Genomic DNA, 21,902 nt, shown 5'->3' with positions numbered 1-21,902 from the left:
AATGTGTGGTCATTGTACACAAGAGAATACTCATGTTTTTGTCCTAATTGTATTGATGAAGACTATGGTGGTTGCATTAATCAAGAACGTGGATATGTGGGTAAATGGACTTTGGTGCCACTAGATGTTATTAATACGAATGAGTTTGAGGACGAAAACTATGATGATATTCCATTGATTTCTAGTGATTATAACCATATTTTAGGATTGATCAAAGTTGGTATGTATGAACTATATATATACCTGGATCATGTACATGTATACATTTTTCATAATTTTGGTTAATTTTTATTATATATATGTACTTATGTAAATGACGTGTATCCAAAATTTTGACATCTATAAGTTTGTGTAGGAAATATTTTTGCAGTCATGGAAAAATCGAAAAATGTAGAAGGTGTTAGCTATTATTTATTACGTTGCACCATGGAAAGAGAGAAGCTAACAAAGACTGAAATAAGTGATGAAATTATTTTTCCCACAAGTTAGTATATAGTTGAATTATGTATATATGTATGTCGAGTATCTACATGTTTTTAATGAATTCAAATTCTTTGACTTAAATTCAATATTGATGTATTTTTTAAATGTGTACATGTGCAGGTTTTGTTGTTGTACAAGGAACATATTTGAAGCAAATAAAAGTACTTTAAAATGGGATTCATTTCACCGATTATCAACCTAACAATAAGGTATATCAATATAGTAACCATGTTATTGCCACTGGTCTAACTCTTCATCCAGTCAAAGGACCTGGAATACGTAAGTGGAGGCTCCATATTGATGATCATGAGAAAATATTAAATGTTATCCAAGAACGAGTTGATCCACTTGATATGAGATAGAAACAACTCCTAATTTTAAATGTAACTCAAGAACAATTTGAAATTTGGTTCAAACTATTTGAAATTTGGTTGAACAATCATTTGATCAATTTGAAATTTGGTGGAATAACTAATTTTCTAAATTGAACTTTTACTCTTTCATTTTGAATTTTCTAAAGTAACTACTTATAGAAATTATGAACTTATACATGTGTGTACACTAATTACCTGACATGTGCACCTTGAGGGAAAGAAATTCGAACACCACTTGTCTTAAGGGGATGAAATTAGGAGTTTGTAAAATTAATTATATTATATTGAACTTTCTATTTCACTTAACTTGTCAATTTTAGGACACATGTACACTTTCAATTTAACTAATTAGGACATGTGCTTTCAATTTCAGGACATGTGAGCTTTCAATTTTAGGACATGTGAGCTTTCAAGTTCAAATTGCAATTTTTTTAACTAAATTTTGAACATGTACATGTTTTAAGTTGGACTTGAATTAGAACATTGGGCTTAAGGGGATAAAATTCTAGGATACATGTGTACTTGAATTAAAATTTCACTATGATTAAAATTTGAAATGTAACTCAACAACAATTTGAAATTTGGTTCAAACTATTTGAAATTTGGTGGAATAACTAATTTTCTAAATTGAACTTTTACTCTTTCATTTTGAACTTTCTATTTCATTTAACTTGTCAATTTTAGAACACATGTACACTTTCAATTTAACTAATTAGGACATGTGCTTTCAATTAAATTAGGACATGTGAGCTTTCAATTTAACTAATTACTTGACATGTGAGCTTTTAAGTTCAAATTGCAATTTGTTTAAACTAAATTTTGAACATGTACACATGTTTTAAGTTGGACTTGAATTTTAGAACATTGGGCTTAAGGGGATAAAATTCTAGGATATGTGTACAAATAAAAGGGATGAGTTCTATAGATTTACTCGAGTTAGGAATTATGTACAACTAATTACCTAATACTTGAACATTTAATACATGTGATATATTACCAGACATTTAAATTACATGAACTATATATATATATATATATATATATATATATATATATATATATATATATATATATATATATATATATATATATATATATAACATGCATGTACATATCTAAATAAATTACTTACATATCTTAGATAGAAACAATTTATAATATACTAGATCTAGATCTAGTGTGTATGTACATTAGATTCCACAACATAATGTAACATGTATAATTCATCTCGAGAACAAATAACAAAAACATGTATCTATCTAGAGATCTATGAGAAGATAATATCAAATATAAATAGCGTGCACGCATGTAGACATGTAAATCTAGGTACATCTATATCAAATCAAATATAAATATAGCATGCATCATGTGTGTATATAAAGTGTCTATCTAATATATATGAATGTCTCTCTAGATGAAAGTCTACAACAAATCATCTAGATAAAAAAAACTATAGATCATCAGGTGCAGGACTATCATCGCCACGCCTCCTCACAACACACTCTGAAGACTGACTAGTATCAAGGTGCTCACTAGGATGTGCTAACCCCTATATATAAATTCAAGAGAAAGTGATATCAATACATACATACATTTAATCAAGAGAATGTGATATTGAAATTTACATGTACACATAATCAAAACATAAATAAACATTACCTGTCCACTACTGACATCATCCAATGAGTCTCGACGACGTACACGATCTGGCATCAAAGCTGGAGTAAAAAGAGGCATGTCCCCCTACATTGTACATGTGCACGTGCAACACATCAAATTAAAATTTGTCTACATGATTACAATTGAATCTACGTGCATGATATACATACATGTGCACACATGCACATGTCTAAATTAAATTAGTTTAAAATGATTGAAATTTTAACATGAACAAAAACAAATTTATCTGTGTAGATGGTGGCATCTGATAATACTCAGATTTCCTAGCATCGATCGTGTCCACTAATGCATCCAGATTTCGCTGCGTCACATCAAGGTCAATCTCTGGATCTACGCGGGCCCCATGACTGGTGACTGGCACATGTCCTAATAATGACGAGCCAAGTGGACTATGTAGATGAGATGGCATAAAAGTAGACTCATCACGTGTCAACAAGTCCATCCATCCTGTGGTCGACAAGCTCAAATCAACATCATCAAGGCCCACACCTGAACTCTAAGCCTGCACTGTAACACTGGCTGAAGGGTCCGTGGTATGTATATGTCCCTCTGGAGCAAAAGAGTGGTCAGTAGATGGATCATCACGTGCACTACCACCATGACCACTACCTAATTGATGAGAGGAATATGGCTGAGGATGTGTCCTAGTACTACCATGGACACAACCTCGAACATTTGATATGGGTATGCTAAGATGCTCTGATACAAATCTATATGTATCTAATAGATCCTCAGCCAGACCAATCATAGTATCTCGTGCCAACACTCTAGTGAGACCCTCTAAGCTAACCACTGAAGGGATGTCTGCTGCGTTGTACAAGTCTCCTAAAGATGAAGCATAGGATGATGATCTGGAACGCCGATGAGACATCAAATACTGACCAACCTCATCACTCAAAATAGATCTGACAGCTGTTGCAATCTCTCCAACTCCCTGAAGGACCCCACGTAATTGAGTGCTACGCATGGCCTCATCAGCTGATGGACCTAACACAGGGGAAATAGCAGGTGTCCTCTCTCTGACAATCGATCTATGTGCCAGTGGGGGATGACCTGGCTGCCTATCAACCAATCTACCACGCCCCTGTCCTAAATGTCCTGGTATATCTATGTAATTCACCACCCTGTGTAAGCGAACCTCTACATAAAGCTGTCAGGCAAAATAGAGTGGAATTTGGTTGTTATTTGGATAATGACCATGGGCAGCAAGGAAGCATGGGTATATCAATGTAGCCATCTATGGATCTGTACACTTAAGGGGAGAATACCCCTTCACATACTTTTGTGAAAGATAATGAGGGAAACATTCCCTCTTTAGGACATCTTTGGGCACCAAGCCCTGCACCTCCTAGAGTGAAAGACCAGAGGAGACCTCTCGTCTCTTACTGTTAAGGACATTTTGTATAGTATTTGCAGAATATGGGGCAGCGCCATGAATCTCATCTTGAATAAATGTTAGGCTTCGTAAGATACTCTGGCATGTACCACTATAAACACTGGAGCATGTGCCACTAGTCAAGGATTCCTGAAGTCTATGAATCTCCTGGTTAGTGTGATCATAGAGCTCCTCATGTGGGATAGGTAGTTGATCATGAGGGACATGCTACTACTCAGGGCCTGGGATAGGCTGCTCGAGCCCGCGTATAGGCTGTTGCTCAGGGCCTGGGATAGGCTGCTGGGGCCCAGGTATAGGCTGCTCGAGGGGGACAGGCTACTCGGGGGGGATAGAGGGTTGTTGATCAGCCATGTCAATGTATGTAGGTGCGTGTATAATGTGTAAACCTGAAAATTTAAATTAAAAGGTATGACATTTAATAAACTTGAAATTTATATTAACATATGTATGTACAATTTGACAAAATTAAAAAACTTACATATCTAAATTGTTTTAATAAAACTAAACATGCACGTACATGTCTACATATATATAAAAGTCATAAAACATAAATGAACATATACTTTAAAAGAAAACTAAATTTTAAAACACACATGTTGTTATATATAATGTTTGTAACTCAAGGACCTTTTAAGAACTACATGTGTGCAAGTTATATTTCTATCTAAGTTAGATTGAATGTTCAAAGGTTTTAGACATACATGTGTGCACATAACTTGTCAAGTGTACAATTTAGGTCCACGAAGTAAATATTTATGCATATATATGTATATATATCTATATGTGCGTATATGTGCATGATATGTATATTTGCACATATATCTATCATGCACGTTTGTGTATATGTGCATACATGTGCATATATATACACACACGTGCACATGATATGTGCAAATATACATATCATGACACATATGCATGTATATAGATCTATTTATGTACATATATATATATAATGCACACTGTATCATTTTGAGACCTTGATATCAATGTTTAATTAGTTTTAGGGTTAGGGTTCAATTTGGTTTGTACTGTTTGATTAGGTTTACATGCTTAGGTTTCAATTAGGACAAGAGTTAATAAATTGAATTAAGTTTTAAAGTGCTAAATTTGGTTTTAGATATAGAATTATAGTTAGAGCTTTTAGATTAATTCAAAAAATTTAGGTTTGAATTTTGTTTTAATAAAGTGTTGAATATATTATTGAGTTCTAGTTTACCTAGGTGATTTGGTTTAGTTTGGTTCAATTTGGTTAATGGTTGGGGAAAGAATTTAAGGTTAAATTCAAGGTTTCTACTATTAAGTTGGGATATATAATTAGGTTTATGATCATGGTTTAATTCAATTTGGTTTATAAGTATAATATTAATTAGTTAAGGGCCAGGGTTACCTTTCAATCTAGTTTGATATATTCAATTTGGTTTAGGGTTAACCCAGGGGTTAGTTTATTTTAGTGTTAAATATTAAGATATAATGCTTTGATATCACTCATTTTTTTAATTTTTTGATATGATGGACATGTTGTAAATGACATTTCTATATGATTCTTTTGATATGATATGCATGGATTTTATATATATATATAATGAAAAATTTAAATCCTTCCTATGTAATAAATGATGTAATTAGATATGTACAAATGTTCTTAGATTCACATGTACATGACATGTAGATGTAGATATGATGCTCCTCTAGGATAATTTAGTTTAAATCATAAATAAGGTTACAATTTTAGGGTTTGACATTTATAAAATTAGTACTCAAGGTAAGATAGGAAAGTTATTTAATTATTTATATATTACCTGGTGTAGGTTTTAGCAAATTAAGATTAAGGTTAAGATGATAGTAAGGGTTATAATTAGAGTTAAATTCAATATAAATTGACATTATAGTTAATCCTAAATGATGCTCAGCCAAGGGATCCAAAGAACTAATCAAAAGTTTTACTAAGCAAGCAATAACATACATACAATTTAATTTGCATTTATAAAAAACATAAGTGATTGCATTCCTTAATGAGCACATTTACATTTCATTTTTAAATAATTATAAGTACTAAAAGTAAAATAAATAACACATCCACATGAAAGAATATTAACTACTTCAGTTCAATCCATTTAAATAATTTATATACATTTGTTCTAAATGCCACTGGGCAAATTAATTCGAAATGCACAATCATCCATTGTACATGTCACAAGGTATGAAAGGCTGAAAGAATATACATTTATAAAATAGTTTACATCATCCATTTTCAATCCATGAAACAAAGTACAATACAATTCAAGTAAAATCATTTTAAAGACTAGAAGTTTTTTGTTTGGATCCCTTGGCGATTTGTTATGTGATTAAGTACTTAGTTTATATATGTTTAGAGTTTTATTGTACATAACTATATGGTTAGGTCGAGATTATAGTTTAAATAATGAATTTAGGTTGAGGTTATATGGTTCTAGGTCAAAGTTATATTTATTTGTAAAATTACATGTTTAAACAATGAACTTACATCTAATCTAATCATTCAACATTGTAATAAATACATAAATTAAACACATTTCAAAACATCTAAATAAACATAAATAAACTTTAAATTAAAAGATAATATTATATATTTAGATCTAATATGGATGAAATTTTATCTTTAAAAAATATCTTATTTGTGTATTTAGAGATTCACAATGACATTAGAGGCTTAAGCATGAACAGTAAAATAAAATATACAAAAAAACATATATTTAAATACTAAAAACATATAAATTTTAACTAAAACAATAGAAAAAGGAAAAAAACAAATGTTTCATACCCTTTTCGACGGTTGATAAGGCGGATGCCGGTCTCTCTCCAACTTTCGATCAAAATAATGAGGAGAGAACTGGCTTCGCCCATATATATATGCTAGCGGCTTAGGGTTTTGATTGAAACCTGAATCAAGTTTTGATCGAAACCTGAATCAAGTTTTGATCAAAACTTTAAAACCCGCGCGCAAACCCACTTTCATTGTTTCGATCGAAACTTGACTTTAGTTTCAATCAAAACTTTGACCGCCGGATAGTTTCGATCGCAAGTTACTTTTGATAGAAAGTAAAAAATTTCAATCGAAACTTTAATGATAAGTTTCGATCGAAACTGTACGGATAATTTTTCAAGGCCGCACTTTTTTGGAGGAATTTCTTCCTCCGAAAAAGTGTAACCCACTATTGTGGGTTCACCCCAAGGTGTTCCTTTCAAATGGACCAGTCAATGTCAACAAAATTTTAAGTTACTTGTTGATTAAAAAAAACTATGTGATACCTCCTCCATCATCTCCCCATACTATGGATTCTTTTGTAGTTTTGCTTGTTGTTGTTGCTTGTCTTGATGGTTCAGGATTGTATTCCTCAATTATTATATTGTCCTATGTGGCTATCTTGAGTGTGTCTATTGGAGGGGAGTTTTACCCTCCCCATTCCTTCTCTTCTCTTATACACAATTCAATCCATGCTAGTGGATTTAGGGTGCATGCTTCTCAGCCTTTGTCTATAAAGGTTCATGGTGTAGTTGATTCTCTGATGGCCTTCCTACTTTAGGCTCTCTAGTGTTATCCTCTATATTAGGGAAAGTTTGTTTATAGGTCGTGAAGGCCACTATTAGTCTAAAGCCAATACAAAAGGTTGTAATAGTAAATATTGAAATAATGGTTGGGTTTTAAACCTAAAGATAGTTTCTAATCATGTGCTAGTCCTTTTGACTAAGCATATTTCCATTATGTTGGAAAAAGAGTTAGAGGAGGAAATAAACTAAAATACCTTTATTCTCTCTCCCTATGCTTTAATATGCTACATTCAGAGCTTCTAGCCTATTCTTCCACTGCTACACCCCTAGATTTGTGTTCATTGGGTGCTCCTTGCAAGATATGTGGATACCTATTCTATAGCACGAGGTTTTTTCGTTACAAAATTTGAAGATGATGAGGACATAAATGCAATGTTGTGCAATCATTTCATGTATTGGGAGGAAAATTTTATGCTTGTAACGAAGCCTTAGTATATTGAATTCAACCCTACTATTGAAATTTTTAATATTGTTCCTATTTGGGTTGGCTACCTAATCTCCCCCTAACCTATTGAGTTGATTCTGTCCTTGAGAATATTGGTAATGCTCTAGGAGATTTTTTTTATTGTTGATGAGGAAACTTTTGATCATTTCTATTCTACTTATGCTCCTATTTTAGTTGATTTGAATATTTCTGAGGGACTTTTGACAAAAATAAGTGTTCTTGAATCTAGACGTTGGATAATGAAGGGATTCCCTTCAAATAAAAAAGGTGTTTTAACACAAGTCATATCGAAGCTCATTGTGAATTTGAAAAGATTAAAAACCTTTCTTCTTCATAAAAAGGTGTGACTGCTTGACATTATTCTATTGAGAATTTTTCTTAGTGAATATTTTCCCATGTGGTTTCATAGGACTTCCATGTCTCTTCTACCCCCCATGCTCGAACTTTGGATGATGGTAATGCTAGGGTCAATTTTCTTAGATGGTTTTCTCTTGTGTCAGTCATGTTTTTTATTAAGTAAAACAGGTTTTACAGGGATCCTGAAACCCAAAAGTTTTTACAACATATCTGAAATAGAGATATTAAGAAAAGACTGGCTACAATGCATCTGCTTATCAAAAGCCAAACCCAAACGATAGGCCCGTGGCCAGGATACAAAAAACTAGCTACACTAGAAAAAGGAAAACTAGCTAAACTAGTAAAGACGAGACAAAAAGGAAGTACTAACTATTAGTTCTCCCTATCTAGAACCTGCAGGGTCTTTGCAGCTACATTGGTCTTCTGGTTGTCTATGTCCTCCTAGTCTTGTTCTGAGCATCTGTTGGATCCCTGGCTTCTTCCAAATCATCCTCAACCTGCCCAATGTCCAAACTAGCCTTCTCCATCTTTTCCTTGCCAAATCTAGCACTCTTCAGAGATTCACCCAAACTATTAATATTCTCATTCAGGGTGTTCAATGTGGAAATCACCTAACTAGCCAGGTTCTGATGGGAGAACTCCATCCTTTGGACCCTTTATTCAACCTTGGTGATTCTATCCTCCTAGTCAGTATTGAGTCCCTTGACTTTGCAATCTCATTGGCTTCCATCCTGGCTTCTCTTCTCTTCATTGTGCCCCTGGTTGCTTCTGATACTCTGGCTTCCTTCCTAGCTTATTTTCCCCTTAAGGTCTTCAATTTCATGGAATAACCATTTGATAGACCGAAAATCATCTATCGTGTTGTTCTTTGCATTGTTCAAAAGATTAAGCCCATTTTCCCTCACATTATTAGATATAACAACTAGTGCAGGGTCAATGAGTTCATCAAAGTGGGCTTTGCCATCATTATCTTCCATCACTTGGAGACTCATCGCCTCCCTAACTATCCCCAATTTCGCAGCAGTTGTGTTAAAATTCCTCCAAGACCTCCTCTTGTTTTTAGTTATCACCTCCCCACTCTCTTTCCTTAGAATATATATCTTCTCCTCAGATGGAAAAATAGAGGGGTCAGGGTGTGGACTCTCAAGAATCCAGTCATTGGTTTCCTACGATAAAGCCTCATCTCCTTTCATTTTTTTGGCATTCCCGGACATGTTAGCTAAATCCTCCTCCTCCTTTTCACTTTCCCTCCCCTTGTCCTCCTCCTTCTCATCATCCTCCCCCTTCTTCTCTTCCTCTAATTTTGTATCCTCTTCTTCATCATTAGCCTCCTCCTCCTCCTGAGGCTCAAAGTTAGGGGGAATGGGGGGTAATCCTCTAGGACTCTTGCTGCAGGGAATGCGGACAGAAGGAGTAGCGTTTTACCTTTAGAGGAAGAATTGTCCTCTTCTTCCAAATTTATGCAATGTACATCCTCAGAATTTAAACTCCCAGTTTCCTCAGAAGCACGCCCAGTATTGCCAAGGGATTTTCCCATAGTTTGAGTAGGAGGAGTAATCCCTCGTGAAGGGTTGGGTTAGTACTAGGTTTCCTCTTAAAACCCTCGATACCCTTAGTCATGGAGGTGAAAAGATAAAAAGGAAAAGATATTTTGATTCCATGCCTAAAGTGGTTAAGCAGAACAAAATGATGCATTCTGATCCTATCAAATATGGGATCTAGAGAGATATATTCAATGATAATCCTTAAGACATACCTCCAAAGCTTTTTAATTGATCATGTTATTGTTGGTCATGATTCCCATTTTTTTTGGGTAGTTCATCCTCCTCATCGTTGGATGTTGTGATGAGTCACGATGTGGGTTCTTCTATGTCTTATGTGCCCAGGAAGTGTCTAATTTGAGTTCAACCCCTTTGGTTGTCATAGGATTCGTTTCTCAAGTGACTACTAGCACTATTCTAGTTGTTGGTATCCACTCTCTAGAAGGGGGGCACTTTGTTCTTGATTATATTTCTTGGCAAGATGAGGCAGCTAAGGTGGAAGAAGGTTGGACTATGGTTAAAAAGAAAAAACCTAAATCATATTCACTCTCATTTTACTTGACCCTTTGATCCCATAACCATAAAATAGAAGGAAAGTCTTAATGGATTATCGTTATTCTTGGGGATAGACTAGACGTCTCGCTAGCCTTTTCTTCTTTTGACTGCATTTTGGCTTCTCATGTGTCTGATTTTATTTTTCATGTAGCAATTGTCATGGGTGGTAGGAGTTTCTTGGTTTCTCCTTTATTTTTGTCTTGTTTTGTTTTCGTTTTGTCACGTCCCTTGTAGTGAGTTGTATTAATTATCTTGAGTCCAAGATTTAGGCCCCTCTAAAACTTATATTGGAAAAGGTTTTAGGTCCCTTCAAAACATACATTTTCTTAATTTAAAAACATGTTAAGTTATTCAAGGATTAAATGCTCTCTCAAATTGTTGCAATGCCTCTTGTTCAAGGAAAATCATTCATATTGTATATTTTACCCACCACATCATCTTTGGGAGATTTGTTGGGTTAACACAATGAAGAAGGAAAAGAAAAGGAAATTTATTACATCAATAATACACTTGTAGGACACGAGATAAAATGCACTCCAATAGAATGAGAATGATTAATAGTTGTCTTTGTTTCTCAAAATCTTAGCCATTACATGCTTAATCACAAAACAATGTTCGTAGAAAAGTTTGATCCCCTCAAATATCTCATGAACAAAGAAACTCTTTGTTAGCATGAATGTTGATAGTATTCCTTTGGTGGGGTATCTTAAGAATTGGAGAGATGGTTAACAGGATTGAAATGTTGCATTCATGACTCTATTTTTCATTGATTTCAACATACTATTGTTTCGATGAAGACTAGAAGAGTAGCAGATAGAGAATGAGGTCATGTTGATTGTGTATTGATGATGAGGTCAAGTGCAGTTGAGGATATGTCCTACATTGTGTCATGTTTAAGTAGGAAAGTGTGTGTACAGAGAGTCAAAGACATGCGAGAAATATTCATGAATTACAAAGGAAAATGTGCAAATAGAGTACTTGAGAAGTCGTTTCTGATATTTGGATTATATCTCTTGACAAGGATATAATTGTGATGAGTGAAGTTAGACAATGACATTAGACAACCTAATGATGATTTCAACAAGTTTGCAAGGACAAAGGTCACACATGTGAGAATTTTTAATGAATGTGAGTCGATAGTGTTGTAAAATTGTAAAATAATTGTAATATCTTAATGAGGTCCTATTATAATTAATTGGGAAAGACTCAAAGAAAACTCAAGACGTAATTTTGAGGATATGGTATAAAGGAAGGGTATTTTCCTTGTGATGATAAATGTAAGTAGAGTGAGTGATTGTGCAAGTGCGAATTATACAAGTGATATGCGAAGTTGGTAAATGTGCGTAAGTGATCTAAGGGATTAATTGGATGCAAAGTTTGAAGATCTGGTATTGAGATCAGAAAAGGATTGGTCCGATCAAGAGGATAGAGGAGTTTGATATTATTCATTTCTATTATTCTGCAAGGAATAATACAAAGGTTAGTTGGAAAGTGAGTTCAGTGATCTTGTCCCTAAAGCTATTTGGATAGTGGTTCCTTTTGCCTTCTACAACTCCTAATAGGTTTGGAATCTCCTAACAGGGATTCAAAGTCTCCTAACAGGGATTCAAAGTCTCCTAACAAGGGTTGATATGTATTAAATGTATTTAGTTGGCTCCTTACAGAGTCCATCCTCTTACAAGGAACTTTTATATTGGTACATCATTTTGTGGGTACCATCCCCATTAGGGATTTCCCTCTTATCAAGGGTTTCCCTAATTAGCATATCTGGTTTTATTGTGTATGTGAATCTTCTTATGGTTGTTGGCTATTTTTCTTACATGGTTAAGGATTAATAAGGTTAATAAATATTTTAATTGTTGGATAACGAATTCACCCCCCCCCCCCCCCAAGTTATCTTGGTGGACTTTACTTTCTAACAATTGGTATCATAGCATCAGGTCCTTAAAGGAAAAGCTTAACAGCTTAAGGAGATCAATGGGGGGTCACTTTAGAAAATAAAGTCCTAAATTTGATGGAGTTAACTATGATAGCTCGAAGTAAAAGATGAAGACTCATTTCCTATGTATGGGTCCAGGGTATTGGCTAATGACAAAGAATGGAAAGAAAGATTGTGGAAGAAAGAAAATTTGAAGATTGTAGTGAAGTTGAAAGAGATCTATTTATGTGCAATATGCTTGCTAGAGAAGCATTATTGTCAACTCTTCCTGAGAATGAATACAATCAGGTAAAATCTTTAGAGACATATCATGCAATTTGGAAAGTTAGAATCTACTTTTGAAGGTGATAAGCATGCTAAAAGAATTAGATTACAGAATTGGATATGTTTGTTTCAAGATGCTAAAATGATGGAAGATGAATCTGTAAGAAGCTATATTGATAGAGTATCATAAGTTGTTGCAGGAATTAAGTCTTGCAATGGATCTAAAGATTAAGATGAGATTATATGAAATATCTTGAAAACTTTGACACTACCATTTAGAAAAATAGTGTAGATGATTGAGCAAGTGATACCTTGTACTGAGAAGTTTACCAGAGAGACTCTACTTGGAAGATTGGAAGTAGTAGACGTAAGGTTAAAGAAATCTGGAGAATTTCCAAGAGTGGGAATAGCTTTTAGTGCATTAAGTGTTAACCCTTCCTTGTCGAGAACTGCAAGCACTAGTGGACACTATGCTATCAACAACAGATCCAGATCTAAGAAGGACAAAATAATTGAATAAGGAATTACCCTACTTGTAAGGAAAGAATCAAAACATAAGAGAATATTTAATTGTTGGACTTGCAATAAATTTGGTCATTATGCTTCTAAGTTTCCTAAAAGAGAGAAAAATTATAAAAAGAATTTCAAGTCTAGAAGGCCTAGAGATTGTTTGTATGCTAATGAAGATTATGAATCTGATGATAGAGTTTAGAGTGAAAGTGATGATGAGCTAGGATTTGTAGCTATTAAAGAAGAAGTTAGAGAAGAGAAAGCCCTAGTTTCAAAAGTTAAAAAGGAAATCGATTGGATCATACATAGTGGTTTTTCACATCATATGACTGGTGACATGAATAAGTTTGTTAAGCTCAATAGTCATCATGGAGGGATAGTCAGAGTTGGTAACAATGCATCTTGTCATATTAAGGGAATAAGATCTATTACTATTGATGGAAACTAATACTGGTGGTGTCTATTTTGTTGATGGATTAAAGCATAACTTATTGAGTTTTGGATAGTTGATTGATAAAGGATGTCAATTGCAATTCACATAGAAGACATGCATTATCAAGAATAAAGATGGTAAGATGATTGGTACTAGTACACGATCCAGAGGTAATGTTTTTCAATTGAACCCTATAGAAATGACATGTTTGATTGAAAAGGTGGATAATAGTTAGCTATGGCATAGAATATTTTGTCACATAAACTTCGATAACATTGTAAAGGCTAGTTGTACATTCGTTGTTAGAGATTTACCTAAAATTGTAAAGCCCACTAATGTTGTATGCAAAGAATGTGTTATAGCCAAGTAGAGGAATGTTTCCTTTCCTAGTAAGAAGGCTAGTTGTACATTTGTTGTTAGAGATTTACCTAAAATTGTAATGCCCACTAACGTTGTATGCAAAGAATGTGTTATAGCCAAGTAGAGGAATGTTTCCTTTCCTAGTAAGAAGTTCGCTACCAAAGCAAAATTGGAGATTATTGATACATATTTGAGTGGTCCTACTAGAACAAGAGGATTTTATGGTGAAAGGTACTTCATGATTTTTGTTGATGATTTCACTAGGATGATGTGGGTAGAATTTCTTAAAGAAAAGTTTGGGGCATTTGAAAAGTTCAAGTTGTTCAAGGATATAGTTGAGAATGAATCTAGAGTAAAGATAAAATGCTTAAGATCGGATAGAGGTGAATAGTTTACCTTGAATGAGTTTAACACTTTTTGTGAAGAGAATGGCATCAAGAGGAAGCTATTAGCACCTAAGACCCTGAACAAAATGGGATTGTTGAAAGAAGAAATAGGTTTGTAATAGAAATAACAAGAGCCATGATGTATCAAAGACATTTTGGAGAGAAGTTGTATACACAATGAACAAAGTGTAGATTAGAAAAGGTACAAACAAAACTCCCTATGAATTATGGTTTGGACATGCACCCTGAGTAAAGTATTTCAGAATTTTTGGAAGTAAGTGTTACATAAAGAGAGATGATGATATTAGTAAGTTTGATGCAAGAATTGATCAAGGTATGTTCCTTTTTTATTCATTGAAAAGCAAAACTTATAGATGTTTTAATTAGATAAATAAGATTATTGTTGAGTGTGCAAATGTAAAAGTGGATGAAAAGTTTGGAGTTAAAGAAAGAATGTTGGATTATAATTCTAATGAAGAAGAAGAAGATAATCTTAAACCTGTTATAGAAAATGTTGAAGTTTTCATTAAGATTAACAATAATTTGCAGAATGATGTTCAAATTGTTGAACAGAGAGAAGAACCAAGATCTGGACCTAGAAAAGAAGTAAGAGTTGAAACAGTTGATGGGCTCCTAAATTATCGATCTTTCTCACCACTTTTTATCCTCATTCTAAGACATTTGATTGCACATAGACATACATTTATGGTTTTAAGCATATGAACTTATGGTTTCTATGTATATGATTATCTGTGTGTGTGAACATAAGATGGAATGTGGATATCTCTAAAGACATGATATCTGCCTAATTTCATGGACAAGAATGGTGAATATAATATTTATACATGTTAATGGATGCGTTCTCTCCTAAGTTATGTTTGGGCTAGTTACCTCTTGTAATCGTAGGTTTACAAGAGTGATAATTAAGACTAACATATTGTCCTAATATTGATGATGTGGATATATATGTATATGGTTGGATGTGTGTGCATTAATTATCTTGCAGGAGTTGAACGTGGATATTCAAAGGACTGACATACTAGCACGAGAGTCATCAAAGCCAACCGTGATTGCAGAATCTTCACAAAGCAAGTCAATGCTTTCTGTTGCATGCAACGCGCAGATTTAGCATGCACTATATTATGGGATTGTTCATAGTCAATAATGTTTCTTTTATGAAACTTTATGAGTCGTAACTAATCCTCATTATGAAGTGATCATAGGTTTAGGAAGTTAGTAGTAGTTTTCCTTTTAAATAATCGGTTGTTGTAACTCTTTTGGAGTTAGTCAAACAAGAAGGTTTTTAATAGAGAACTCTTGCATAATGTTTCAATCAAGTGTAATCATTTTTATGGATGAATAAAATGTTCAGTTCAAGTTTGCAACTTTCGTCCTGATTGTACTTTCCATTCACTCATTCAAGGGGGGCCCACTTGATGAGTGAATTTCTTTGTTAGTTTAGAGTTCGTTTCCTATTCATTTATATGTTTTAGAGCTCTATTGTTCTTGTAGCCACTAATACCAGAATTAGTAGCTTTTTCCTGCAGCACAGTTAGTTGGAGTAGTTCCTAACTCTAATTTCTTGGTTGGATTAGAATACATTTTCTTATCAATTTTAGTTTAGTTTTCCTAAAGCATAAGCATTTAAATTCCTTAAATAGGATTAGAAGAGGAGGTTTGAAACATATACTTTGCAGATGCCATTCCAAGTTTACATCCCTGGTCAATAATTAAATGGGACTAAATAGTGCATTACAAATCTTTTGGGGTGTCCAATCTTGAATTAAGCAGTCCATTGCTTTGGGTTTCTAATACCATTGTTTGGCCAAGCATTTTTGGCACCATTGTTGGGGATGGTGTTAATTCAAACTAATCCTTGTAGTTGCAGTCTTAGTCTTAATTTAGTACTTCAGCAAGCACTTTTATGCATAGAAGAAAAGATCACTTGGAGAGATTTCTTTCCCATAACTATCAAGGAGAACCATTTGATTTATTTAATCCTCAATCTAAAGAACCACAAAGTAAGAACAAAGAAGAAGAACCCCTTGAAAATCCATTTGTTGATGCTTAGGAACACATATCCTCTTCATCATCTGAAGAATCATTGTATTTGAACGAACTATTTGCTGAACTTGAATATCAAGATAATCTGCTTGCTCTTGTTGTGTATCAGCCACCACCACAAGGTCCTCCTCCCAGGATGGCTACTCAAGCTCCCTTTCCTTTTCATATACCTCAACAAAAAGGCAACTAGAATCTAAAAAATATACCTATTGTTGCACTTCCCAAATTTTACGGCCTCTTAACAGAAGACCTTGAGAGCTTTCTTTTTGAATTTGATATTCTTTTTCAAAGTTATGACTATACCATTGATTCCCACAAGCTAAAGTTGTTCCCATCAACTCTAAAAGAAGTTGCTTTGAGATGGCTCATGGGGTTGGGTGCTAATGTTGTAGCAAATTGGGATGTCATGTGTACAATGTTTCTTACAAAGTACAAAGAGTACTATAGAGGTCAAGATTTGAAAGGTGGTGACATTTTTAAAATGTCTCAGAAGGAGGATGAAAGACTAGAGGATTATGTATCTAGATTCATGTTTAACCTACAGTGTGATCCTCAACACCAACTAAATGAGGCATCTCAGAAGCACCTTTTCCTTAAAAGATGTGAATGATGGAAGTATTGAGGCTCTAGACTTAATGGTAGGAGGTGATATCACACAAAAAGCATGGGTTGACATTAAGAATATATGTGAAAATTACTCAAGGGCCACTTTGAAGAAGGGTAGGGGACTTAAAAACCTACTACATAAGTCCAACGGAGGTTCTAAACTATCTAAAATGGAGCTATCTAATCTACTATCTGATTTCAAGTAGGCACTCAGCTAGATAGTATGCAAGCAAGGAGGAAGAAGGAAGAGTCAGATATTGTGCTTGTTGAGTTGTGTTCTCATTGTAGAGAGAGGAAAAGAAATTGTAAATGTAAGATGGTTGCATCTGTGGACGTTAACTCAATGCCCACCGAGTTCAAAGCTATAGACAATGAGAATGGAGACATTTTCTATGTTGCTCAAAGGCGTCCATGGGCTCAAAGACAAGGTATGCCTTCGGACGCACTGAATAATTTTGGTAATAATAATAGTAGCTATCGGTCCAATCAACAATCATACTATAACCAAGCCTATTAGCAGTAACCACTGTTTAACCCAAACTAATAGTAATATAACTCCTATCAGCAGCCGCAGTAGAATAATCGATGGCCACCTTAGGATAATTGGCAAGCACAACCTCAATGGGGACCTAATCAACCTAATCAAAAACCAGAAGTAATGCCTCCACCTCAGTAGCAAGCTATTGTGCCACCACCTCTTGTAGAAAATAGCACTCCTCAAAAGCCAACTTAGCTTCTAGCTCAGCTAACTCCAAATCCTAATAATAACCAGTAGGCACTAATCCTAATAATCTTGATAATAAATGATATCCATCTTAGATCAGGAACTACACCCAAAGAGCCAATAATAACTGAAGTTGTCGATATTGAGGATATACTTATGAGCCAACCTATTAATGTTCTACTTGTTGCTCAAACTGTACCAGTGCCTAAGAATCATCCTTATCTACAGAGATTGTCTCAGGTTGTTCCTCCAAAAGAAAATCATGTCGCCGCTAATTTGATTGATCAACTCAAACAAATGACAACATAGATTCCCTTGCTGGATGCACTTAAAGAAATTCCAATCTATACCAAAGAAATTAAAGAAGCATGTATCAAGCAGCCTGGAAGGAAAAAGAAAGACCCTAATAATATCCATGTCTTAGGCTAGCTCTCTAATCTCATGCTAAGTAAAGTCATCATGCCTAAGTATTTAGACCTAGGAAGTCCAGTTGTAACCATCTTCATTAATGGTAGCCAAATTTAGAATGTTTTAATTGACTTGGGAGCATCAATTAATGTTATGACTAGAGAATTTTTGTTGAAGCTTAGTATCCTTGGTTTGCAGGACACACTGACAATATTGCAATTAGTTGATAATTCCATAGTCAAGCCTAACGGTATGGTTGAGGATATTGTTGTTACTCTAGATTCTTTAGAGTGCCCTTCAGATTTTATAGTCTTTTCACCCAAAGCCACTCTTGGAGGTTACCCATTAATCCTAGGAAGGCCTTGGTTAGCCACATCTGATGCTTGCATCACATGCCATTCAGGAAAGAAGACCATTTTAGATGGAATAAATACCAAGAAGTTAACTTTTTATTCTCCCACAAAACCCCAAAGTGAACTTGATGAAGTTGTCTGGCCTGACTTAGGAGATGTTGGTCTTGAAGTAAGCTCTGTGCAAAAACTTATGGTCATTGAGAGAAATCCGTTCATGCTATCCCAAGAAGAAGATCACATTCTTGCGGAAATCCTTACCGACCAGTATGGTTCTGAGGAGTCATCTTGTGATGATCCAAATTGTTCCCTTCAAATAATACTGCCCAAGCAAACCACATCTTAGTCTCCTGCAGTACCTGATTACCTTCACACTTTGCTACCATGTGAGATAAAGTCTCCATCCATAGTAGAAGTGTTGATGTTAGAAAAAGTTGAGAGAGTTGAAATTGCTCCAGGAAAGGAACTGAATATTAATAAAAACCTCACTAAGTCTTAGATGTCTAGTCTTCTCAAGCTTTTACAAGATAGCTAACAAGCCTTTGCATGGGTTTACACTGACATGACAGGCGTAGATCCTAAACTTTGTACTCACAGAATATATATAAGCCCAGAATACAAGCCAATAAGGCAAGATCAAAGAAGAATAAACCTTGCTTTAAGAGACATAGTCAAGACCGAGTTCTAAAAGCTTCTTACTGTAGGTTATATTTATCCTATCTCTGATAGTCAACGGGTTTCTCCTCTTGTCATTGTTCCAAATAAATGAGGAAAGTGGAGAGTCTTTGTTCACTATAGATAACTTAACAAAGCCACTAAGAAGGATCACTTTCCACTACCTTTCATGGACCAAGTGCTTGATAATCTGGTGGGTAAAAAGTACTTCTCATTCCTAGATGGCTTCAGTGGGTATAATCAGGTACAAATATCACCAGAAGATCAAGACAAAACAATGTTTACCTGTCCTTGGGGAATCTTTGCTTATTCAATCTTGTCATTTGGATTATGTAATGCCCTTGCTACTTTCCAAAGAGCAATGTTGAGTATTTTCTCTGACATTTTTGCCGATTGTGTTGAAATCTATATGGATGACTTTACAACTCATGGAACAACATTTGAAGAAGCACAAGCTAACTTGGAAAAGGTTCTTAACAGATTTCAAGATTATAATCTCTCTCTTAACAGTGAAAAATGCTACATGATGATGGAGGATGGAGTAGTCATAGGACATTATCTTTCATCTTTTGGAATTCAGGTTGATCCTGCAAAAATTACAGTTATAAACACACTTCCCACACCGGTTAAGCAGAAGGATGTCAGAAGTTTCCTCGGCCATGCTGGTTACTACAAAAGGTTCATAAAATATTTTAGCCAACTTGCAGCACCATTGTACAATTTGTTGAAGAAAGAAGCTAAACTTGCATGGATAGAAGAATGTGAAGCATCATTCCAGAAGTTGAAGGATCATCTGACAACAACACCCATTCTTAGAGGACCTAATTGGAAACTTCCATTCCATATCCACATAGATGCATCTGATTATGCTATTGGAGAAGTTCTAGGACAAAAGCAAGGTATTATTAAACATGTAATTTGCTATATTAGTAAAATTTTGCAAGGAGCATAACTGAATTATATTGTTACTGAAAAAGAGTTGTTAGCAGTTGTTTATGCACTAAACAAATTTAGGCACTACATTGCAAGCTATGAAGTATTTGTGTATATTGATCATTCAACCATCAAATACTTAATGAATAAACCTGCCATTAGTGGTAGACTAGCACATTGGTTACTCCTCATGTGGGAGTTTGATGTAAAGCTCATAGACAAACCAAGCAAGGCTAATATAGTGGTTGATTTCTTGTCACGACTACAAGTGTTAGATGATCCTGCAACAATTGATGATAGTTTTCCTGATGAGCACTTGTTTTCTATTGATTCTTTTAACCCACGGTATGCAGGCTTGGAAAACTACCTTGCTACAGAAAGAAAACCACCTCACTTTCTCCTAAATAGCATCATCTATTAGTTGAGAAGAGTTTTAACTTCTCTTGTATCTCATGCTTTATGTTTTATACAAGACCAGACCATGTCACAAGGAGATGTATTTGAGAAGATGAAACTTATGACATCCTTTGGACATGTCATGATGAGCCATGTGGAGGACACTTTTCTGCAAAGAGAACAGCCTATAAGATCTTGAAAACTAGGTACTACTTGCCTACTTTGCATAAGGATGCAACAAAGCATACTCAACACTGTGATAGGTGTCAACATATGGGATGTCCCACAAAGACTAATGAAATGCCTCTACAGCCGCAAGTAATTGTCACACCCTTTGACAAGTGGGGTATTGACTTCATTGGACCTATTAAGCCCTCTTCTCATGGAAAATCTTACATCTTAGTATGTACAACTTATGCAACAAAATGGGTTGAAGCCAAAGCCATGAGACATGCTAGAGATCACAAGGTTGCTAACTTTCTTTATGAATGCATATTCACTAAATTTGGAGTACCAAGGGGGATTTTCACAGATCAATGGGGCATAATTCACATCTAACCTCATCACTAAGTTGATGCAGGAATACGTGGTGCATCATGGAAAGTCTTCACCCTATCATCCTTAGGCCAATGGTCAGGCTGAAATTACAAACTAGGAGATAGAATCTATTCTCACTAAAACGGTAGCTGTGCATAAAAAGGATTGGGCTACTCACCTTCCTAAATCCATATGGGCTTGCCATACCACATGGAAAACCACCACATGGTTTACTCCTTTTGAGTTGGTATATGGAAAATTTGCCTCTATGTCGATTGAGTTCCATCATAAGACACGTCGCACTACTTTAGATCTAGATATAGATATCATTAAAGCACAACAAGACTGGTTATTGCAGTTAAATGGGTTGGATGAATGCAGGAAGTTTTCTCTACACAATATAGAGTTGATACAATAGCAATGGAAAAAGTGGCACGATAAGTTCATCCACAATAAGAAATTTTTGTTGGAGATTGGGCACTATTATATGATTCACAATACCAACATACACCAAGGAAATTTCATACCAGATGGCTTGGGCCTTATGAGATTATATCAGTATTTACAATGGCATTGTACAACTTTCAACAATGGATCTTATTCGATTCAAATTAATCGTCAATGGGCATTGTCTGAAAATTTAGCACAAACCTATAAGCCATGATGAGTTCCTCAAGCAATTCCAGAGCATAGTTGAAGCATCAGTTCCTTCAGCCGAAGAATCTAGGTCTTCCACCCATGATTCTATTGATTCCTGATTCCATTAAGGACCACAATAAATATTTCATGTTTCCTAGAATACTTTCTTCATAATAATTTTTCATCTCACCTTCTCTCTTTTCCACCCCATCCCATCACTTTACATATGCAGGTGCAGTTTTTGGACAACTCTTCC

The 21,902-nt window shown here is 34.8% G+C and overlaps 1 long non-coding RNA gene across 1 annotated transcript; it reads right to left on the bottom strand.

Annotated features, from left to right (window-relative positions):
* Positions 1-2,187: 2,187 nt before the first annotated feature.
* On the bottom strand, positions 2,188-2,596 carry LOC149542766 (uncharacterized). The gene is made up of 2 exons (XR_016355198.1): positions 2,517-2,596; positions 2,188-2,406 (listed from the first exon to the last, which is right to left on the bottom strand). It is a non-coding gene; the product is annotated as an uncharacterized LOC149542766 (long non-coding RNA).
* Between the last annotated feature and the right edge of the window lie 19,306 nt (positions 2,597-21,902).

This window comes from Cupressus sempervirens, chromosome 8, assembly GCF_028749045.1.
Source record: "Cupressus sempervirens isolate cs-2001-9-10 chromosome 8, ASM2874904v1, whole genome shotgun sequence".
NCBI lineage: Eukaryota > Viridiplantae > Streptophyta > Pinopsida > Cupressales > Cupressaceae > Cupressus > Cupressus sempervirens.
This window is presented reverse-complemented; position numbering and strand designations above follow the sequence as displayed.